The sequence below is a fragment of the Microtus pennsylvanicus genome, chromosome 1 (assembly GCF_037038515.1).
Source record: "Microtus pennsylvanicus isolate mMicPen1 chromosome 1, mMicPen1.hap1, whole genome shotgun sequence".
NCBI lineage: Eukaryota > Metazoa > Chordata > Mammalia > Rodentia > Cricetidae > Microtus > Microtus pennsylvanicus.
In genome coordinates this window covers 221,329,222-221,337,654 of record NC_134579.1, presented here as the reverse complement: position 1 = coordinate 221,337,654, position 8,433 = coordinate 221,329,222, and the positions used below count along the sequence as shown (strand labels likewise).

At 44.1% G+C, this 8,433-nt stretch overlaps 1 pseudogene; it reads left to right on the top strand.

Annotated features, from left to right (window-relative positions):
• Positions 1–335: 335 nt before the first annotated feature.
• LOC142842623 (RNA-binding protein EWS-like) lies at positions 336–7,214 on the top strand (annotated as a pseudogene).
• The last annotated feature ends 1,219 nt before the right edge of the window (positions 7,215–8,433 follow it).

The window sequence follows — 8,433 nt, the reverse complement described above, 5'->3', positions numbered from 1 at the left end:
CATGCCACATGTTAAATTAGGTTGAATGCCCACAGCATCACTGTTGATACAAATCTCAGAAACCATATTCCGGTGGTTAACATCAGCAGTGCCATTGTTGCTTCCCAAAGTGGCAGAACCTTGGAGTGAGTTGCATAGTGGGTGTGTTCAGCTGGACTGGTAGCACTGAAATATTCATTAGCACTCTGAGGGTCGAAAGCGTCACCTGAGACATGAACAAGAGCAGATTCCTGATCAGTAGTGAAGCTATCACACTTGTGTTCTCTTAGAAGCAAGTTTCAAGAACAGGGTCAGAATGTTGCCAAGGAAGAGAGAATGAGGAGGAAGGAGAGAAAATGGCGTCCGCAGATTACAGTACCTACAGCCAAGCTGCAGCCCAGTAGGGCTACAGTGCTTACACAGCCCAGCCAACTCAACGATATGCACAGACCACCCAGGCCTATGGGAAACAAAGCTATGGAACTTATGGACAGCCTACTGATATCAGCTCAGAGCACTGCCACCTACAGGCAGACTGCATATGTGACTTCTTATGGACAGCCTCCCACTGGTGATACTACTCCAACTGCCCCCAGGCATACAGCCAGACTGTTCAAGAATGTGGCACTGGTGCTCATGACACCACCACTGCTCCAGTCACCACAACCCAAGCCTCTTGTGCAGCTCAGTCTGCATATGGCACCCAGCCTGCCTACCCAGCCTATGGCCAGCAGCCAGCAGCCGCCGCTGCACCTGCAAGACCACAAGATGCAAACGAGCCCACTGAGACTAGTCAACCTCAATCTATCACAGGGTTTTATAACCAGCCCATCCTACGGTATGGACAGAGTAATTACAGATATCCAAAGCACCTGGGAGCTACCCCATGCAGCCAGTCACTGCACCTCCACCCTATCCTCCTACACATCTTATGCTACATACCCTATCTTCCTCTTCACAGCCAACTAGTTATGATCAGAGCAGTTAATCTCAACAGAACATCTATGGGCAACCTAGCAACTATGGAAAACAGAGTAGCTATGGTCAACAAAGCAGCTATGGGCAGCAGCCTCCCACTAGTTATCCCCCTCAGACTGGATCCTACAGCCAGGCTCCAAGTCAATATAGCCAAAAGAGCAGCAGCTACGGGGAGCAGAGTTCATTCCGACAGGACCACACAACATGGTGTCGGGGGCAGGAGTCTGGGGGATTTTCCAACCAGGAGAGAACCAGAGCATGAGTGGCCCTGAAAACTGGGAGAGGAGAAGAAGGGGATTTAATCATGGAGGCATGAGCAGAGGTGGGCAGGGAGGAGGAGGCGGTGGAATGGGCATTAGAGACCAAGGTGGCATCAATAAGCCCGGTGGACCCATGGATGAAGGACCAGGTCCTGATCTAGGCCTTCCTATAGATCCTGATGAAGATTCTGACAACAGTGCAATTTATGAGCAAGGTTTAAATGACAATGTGAATCTGGATGATCTGGCAGACTTTGGTAAGCAGTGTGGGGTTGTTAAGATGAACAAGAGAACTGGGCATCCCATGATCCACATCTATTTGGATAAGGAGAGAGGAAAGCCTAAAGGGGACGCCACGGTGGCCTACGAAGATCTGCCAACTGCCAACGCTGCTGTGGAATGGTTTGATGGAAAGGATTTTCAAGGAAGAATACTTAAAGCTTCTCTTGCGCGAAAGAAGCCTCCAAAGAATAGCATATGGAGTGCCACTACACCTCGTGAGGGGAGAGGGGTGCCACCACTGCTCCGTGGAGGTCATAATAGACCAAGAGGCCCCAAAGGACCCATGGGCTGCATGGGAGGCATTGGAGGAGAAAAAGAGGCTTCCCCCATAAAAACCCTGGGGCTCCTTAGGGACCCCCTTGTGGAGGAGGAAATGTCCAGCACTGAGCAAGAGATTGGCCGTGTCCCATGCAGGGATGAGGAACTCAGAAAATGAACTGGAGAATAGAATGCAACCAGGGTAAGGCCAAAAACCTGAGGGCTTCCTCCCGCAACCCTTCCAACCTCCGGGATGTGATAGTGGCCAAGTTGGCAGTGGTGGCATGCAGGGGAGAAGAGGTGTCAATATGGACCGTGGTGGTCCTGAAGAACTATTCAGAGGTAGCACTGGTGGAGGCACATATGACTTCAGAGTGGTCCGAATCTTGGACCGAGTTAGCTTTTTTGGAGGAACATGACATGGTCCTGTGGGCCCTCCTGGACCATTGTTGGAACAGATGGTATGAAGATCACGTGGACCTGGAGGACCTGCGTAAATGGATAAAGGTGAGAACAGTCAGGAACTTAAGAGACCGGCCCTATTAGCAAGACCTGCAGAACTGCATGGATGACCAGATTTATTTTTTAAAACCAGAAAATGTTTTAAATTTAGAATTACACATTTATAATGTGGGACACAAAGTCATCATTATTACTGTGTGTACTTTAGTATTTTCAGCATTTGTGGAGAAACATTAAAACAAGTTAAATGTTAGTTTACTGAGTTTTTTTTCTTTTAAAGATGCTTGTTTTAAAACTTAACAATGGGAACCCCTTGTGAGCCTGCTCAGTATTATTGTGGAGAACCGAGAGGGCCCCTACTTGTAACAAAGTTCATGGTTGGGATTGTTTTCAAATACATTCCAATTTTTTTAACTGTCAAATAAATAATGTTGCAGAGGGTCCCTGGTGTCACCAGTGTGGCTACCAAAGGAAGCTCAGAGTCAGCATTTGTTCTCCCTCTTGCATGCCCAGTGTAAGTCCTAAAGAACGTGTGTGATCCATTGTGGTGTCGTGAAGTGTAATTTTCTTAGAATCAGGAAGAGTGTCACCTCTGTGACTTGTACCTGGAGACGAAGGAAATTCAGTTTTGGCGGTAGGAATGGGCGCAATGCCATCGTCATCCTTAGCAGGATGAAATTCTTCTTTCTTGGTTTCTTCAACCTTTAAGGAAAGTTTGAGATGTAAGTTTTCATTAAAATGTCACTAAGTTTTATTCACTTTAGAAGAAGTTATCTGTTAATGGCAGGGTCTTGATTTATAGTCCCCAAATATTTGTTTGCTCAGCGAAATTTTATCATTGTAACTACTGTTATTGTGTAACCTTTGCTTCCTTTCTGTTTGATTCAAAGCCCAGAGTTTGAGAATCTTAAAAGGGGACCTGCTCAGCCTTGTGTTGTGTGTGTGTGTATGTGTGTGTGTGTGTGTGTGGAGGGGTGGGCAGAGAATATCCTTCACAAGGGGGCTCACTGTTTTCACCTGGTGAGGCTGCCCTGGTGGCATGCAGCAAGAATGAGGCGGACTTATGGACCGTGTTGGTCCTGCAGCATAGACCCGTGGTAGCACTGGTGGAGGCACATATGGTTTCAGAGTTGTCAGAATCCTGGACCGAGTTAGCTTTTTTGGAGGAACATGACATGGTCCTGTGGGCCCTCCTGGATCATTGTTGGAACAGATGGTATGAAGATCACGTGGACCTGGAGGACCTGCGTAAATGGATAAAGGTGAGAACAGTCAGGAACTTAGAGACCGGCCCTACTAGCAAGACCTGCAGAGCTGCATGGATGACGAGATTTATTTTTTAAAACCAGAAAATGTTTTAATTTAGAATTACACATTTATACTGTGGGCCACAAAGTCATCATTATTACTGTGTGTACTATAGTATTTTCACCATTTGTGGAGAAACATTTAAACAAGTTAAATGGTAGTTTACTGAAAAACTCAGCAAAGATGCTTGATTTAAGACTTGACAAAGGGAACCCCTTGTGAGCCTGCTCAATATCATTGTGGAGAACCGAGAGGGCCTCTACTTGTAACAAAGTTCATGGTTGTGATTGTTTTCAAATACATTCCAAATTTTTTTAACTGTCAAATAAATAATGTTGCAGAGGGTCCATGGTGTCACCAGTGTGGCTACCAAAGGAAGCTCAGAGTCAGCATTTGTTCTCCCTCTTGCATGCCCAGTGTAAGTCCTAAAGAACGTGTGTGATCCATTGTGGTGTCGTGAAGTGTAATTTTCTTAGAATCAGGAAGAGTGTCACCTCTGTGACTTGTACCTGTAGACGAAGGAAATTCAGTTTTGGCGGTAGGAATGGGCGCAATGCCATCGTCATCCTTGGCAGGATGAAATTCTTCTTTCTTGGTTTCTTCAACCTTTAGGGAAAGTTTGAGATGTAAGTTTTCATTAAAATGTCACTAAGTTTTATTCACTTTAGAAGAAGTTATCTGTTAATGGCAGGGTCTTGATTTATAGTCCCCAAATATTTGTTTGCTCAGCGAAATTTTATCACTATAACTACTTTTATTGTGTTAACTTTGCTTCCTTTCTGTTTGATTCAAAGCCCAGAGTTTGAGAATCTTAAAAGGGGACCTGCTCAGCCTTGTGTTGTGTGTGTGTGTGTGTGTGTGTGTGTGTGTATGTGTGTGTGTGTGTGTGGAGGGGTGGGCAGAAAATAACCTTCACAAGGTGGCTCTCTGTTTTCACCTGGCGAGGCTGCCCTGGTGGCATGCAGCGAGAATGAGGCGGACTTATGGACCGTGTTGGTCCTGCAGCATAGACCCGTGGTAGCACTGGTGGAGGCACATATGGTTTCAGAGTTGTCAGAATCCTGGACCGAGTTAGCTTTTTTGGAGGAACATGACATGGTCCTGTGGGCCCTCCTGGATCATTGTTGGAACAGATGGTATGAAGATCACGTGGACCTGGAGGACCTGCGTAAATGGATAAAGGTGAGAACAGTCAAGAACTTAGAGAACGGCCCTATTAGCAAGACCTGCAGAACTGCATGGATGACGAGATTTATTTTTTAAAACCAGAAAATGTTTTAAATTTAGAATTACACATTTATAATGTGGGCCACAATGTCATGATTATTACTGTGTGTACTATAGTGTTTTCACCATTTGCGGAGAAACATTAAAACTAGTTAAATGGTAGTTTACTGAGTTTTTTTTTCTTTTAAAGATGCTTATTTTAAGACTTAACAATGGGAACCCCTTGTGAGCCTGCTCAGTATTATTGTGGAGAACCAAGAGGGCCCCTACTTGTACAAAGTTCATGGTTGTGATTGTTTTCAAATACATTCCAAATTTTTTTAACTGTCAAATAAATAATGTTGCAGAGGGTTCATGGTGTCACCAGTGTAGCTACCAGGAGGAAGCTCAGAGTCAGCATTTGTTCTCCCTCTTGCATGCCCAGTGTAAGTCCTAAAGAACGTGTGTGATCCATTGTGGTGTCGTGAAGTGTAATTTTCTTAGAATCAGGAAGAGTGTCACCTCTGTGACTTGTACCTGGAGACGAAGGAAATTCAGTTTTGGCGGTAGGAATGGGCGCAATGCCATCGTCATCCTTGGCAGGATGAAATTCTTCTTTCTTGGTTTCTTCAACCTTTAAGGAAAGTTTGAGATGTAAGTTTTCATTAAAATGTCACTAAGTTTTATTCACTTTAGAAGAAGTTATCTGTTAATGGCAGGGTCTTGATTTATAGTCCCCAAATATTTGTTTGCTCAGCGAAATTTTATCACTGTAACTACTGTTATTGTGTAACCTTTGCTTCCTTTCTGTTTGATTCAAAGCCCAGAGTTTGAGAATCTTAAAAGGGGACCTGCTCAGCCTTGTGTTGTGTGTGTGTGTGTGTGTGTGTGTGTGTGTATGTGTGTGTGTGTGTGTGTGGAGGGGTGGGCAGAGAATAACCTTCACAAGGTGACTCTCTGTTTTTACCTGGTGAGGCTGCCCTGGTGGCATGCAGCGAGAATGAGGCGGACTTATGGACCGTGTTGGTCCTGCAGCAGTGACCCGTGGTAGCACTGGTGGAGGCACATATGGTTTCAGAGTTGTTAGAATCCTGGACCGAGTTAGCTTTTTTGGAGGAACATGACATGGTCCTGTGGGCCCTTCTGGATCATTGTTGGAACAGATGGTATGAAGATCACGTGGACCTGGAGGACCTGCGTAAATGGATAAAGGTGAGAACAGTCAGGAACTTAGAGACCGGCCCTACTAGCAAGACCTGCAGAACTGCATGGATGACGAGATTTATTTTTTAAAAACAGAAAGTGTTTTAAATTTAGAATTACACATTTATAATGTGGGCCACAATGTCATGATTATTACTGTGTATACTATAGTATTTTCAAAATTGTGGAGAAACATTAAAACTAGTTAAATGGTAGTTTACTGAGTTTTTTTTCTTTTAAAGATGCTTATTTTAAGACTTAACAATGGGAACCCCTTGTGAGCCTGCTCATTATTATTGTGGAGAACCGAGAGGGCCCCTAATTGTAACAAAGTTCATGGTTGTGATTGTTTTCAAATACATTCCAAATTTTTTTTAAAGGTCAAATAAATAATGATGCAGAGGGTCCATGGTGTCACCAGTGTGGCTACCAGGAGGACGCTCAGATTCAGCATTTGTTCTCCCTCTTGCATGCCCAGTGTAAGTCCTAAAGAACGTGTGTGATCCATTGTGGTGTCGTGAAGTGTAATTTTCTTAGAATCAGGAAGAGTGTCAGCTCTGTGACTTGTACCTGGAGACGAAGGTAACTCAGTTTTGGCGTTAGGAATGGGCGCAATGCCATCGTCATCCTTGGCAGGATGAAATTCTTCTTTCTTGGTTTCTTCAACCTTTAAGGAAAGTTTGAGATGTAAGTTTTCATTAAAATGTCACTAAGTTTTATTCACTTTAGAAGAAGTTATCTGTTAATGGCAGGGTCTTGATTTATAGTCCCCAAATATTTGTTTGCTCAGCGAAATTTTATCACTTATAACTACTGTTATTGTGTAAACTTTGCTTCCTTTCTGTTTGATTCAAAGCCCAGAGTTTGAGAATCTTAAAAGGGGACCTGCTCAGCCTTGTGTTGTGTGTGTGTGTGTGTGTGTGTGTGTGTGTGTATGTGTGTGTGTGTAGGGGTGGGCAGAGAATAACCTTCACAAGGTGGCTCTCTGTTTTCACCTGGTGAGGCTGCCCTGGTGGCATGCAGCGAGAATGAGGCGGACTTATGGACCGTGGTGGTCCTGCAGCATAGACCCGTGGTAGCACTGGTGGAGGCACATATGGTTTCAGAGTTGTTAGAATCCTGGACCGAGTTAGCTTTTTTGGAGGAACATGACATGGTCCTGTGGGCCCTCCTGGTTCATTGTTGGAACAGATGGTATGAAGATCACGTGGACCTGGAGGACCTGCGTAAATGGATAAAGGTGAGAACAGTCAGGAACTTAGAGACCGGCCCTACTAGCAAGACCTGCAGAACTGCATGGATGACGAGATTTATTTTTTAAAAACAGAAAATGTTTTAAATTTAGAATTACACATTTATAATGTGGGCCACAATGTCATGATTATTACTGTGTGTACTATAGTATTTTCACCAACTGTGGGAAAACATTAAAACAAGTTAAATGGTAGTTTACTGAGTTTTTTTTTCTTTTAAAAATGCTTATTTTAAGACTTAACAATGGTAACCCCTTGTGAACCTGCTCAGTATTATTGTGGAGAACCGAGATGGCCCCTACTTGTAACAAAGTTCATGGTTGTGATTGTTTTCAAATACATTCCAAATTTTTTTAACTGTCAAATAAATAATGTTGCAGAGATTCCATGGTGTCACCAGTGTGGCTACCAGGAGGACGCTCAGAGTCAGCATTTGTTCTCCCTCTTGCATGCCCAGTGTTTGTCCTAAAGAACGTGTGTGATCCATTGTGGTGTCGTGAAGTGTAATTTTCTTAGAATCAGGAAGAGTGTCACCTCTGTGACTTGTACCTGGAGACGAAGGTAACTCAGTTTTGGCGTTAGGAATGGGCGCAATGCCATCGTCATCCTTGGCAGGATGAAATTCTTCTTTCTTGGTTTCTTCAACCTTTAAGGAAAGTTTGAGATGTAAGTTTTCATTAAAATGTCACTAAGTTTTATTCACTTTAGAAGAAGTTATCTGTTAATGGCAGGGTCTTGATTTATAGTCCCCAAATATTTGTTTGCTCAGCGAAATTTTATCACTATAACTACTGTTATTGTGTAAACTTTGCTTCCTTTCTGTTTGATTCAAAGCCCAGAGTTTGAGAATCTTAAAAGGGGACCTGCTCAGCCTTGTGTTGTGTGTGTGTGTGTGTGTGTGTGTGTGTATGTGTGTGTGTGTGTGTGTAGGGGTGGGCAGAGAATAACCTTCACAAGGTGACTCTCTGTTTTCACCTGGTGAGGCTGCCCTGGTGGCATGCAGCGAGAATGAGGCGGACTTATGGACCGTGGTGGTCCTGCAGCATAGACCCGTGGTAGCACTGGTGGAGGCACATATGGTTTCAGAGTTGTCAGAATCCTGGACCGAGTTAGCTTTTTTGGAGGAACATGACATGGTCCTGTGGGCCCTCCTGGATCATTGTTGGAACAGATGGTATGAAGATCACGTGGACCTGGAGGACCTGCGTAAATGGATAAAGGTGAGAACAGTCAGGAACTTAGAG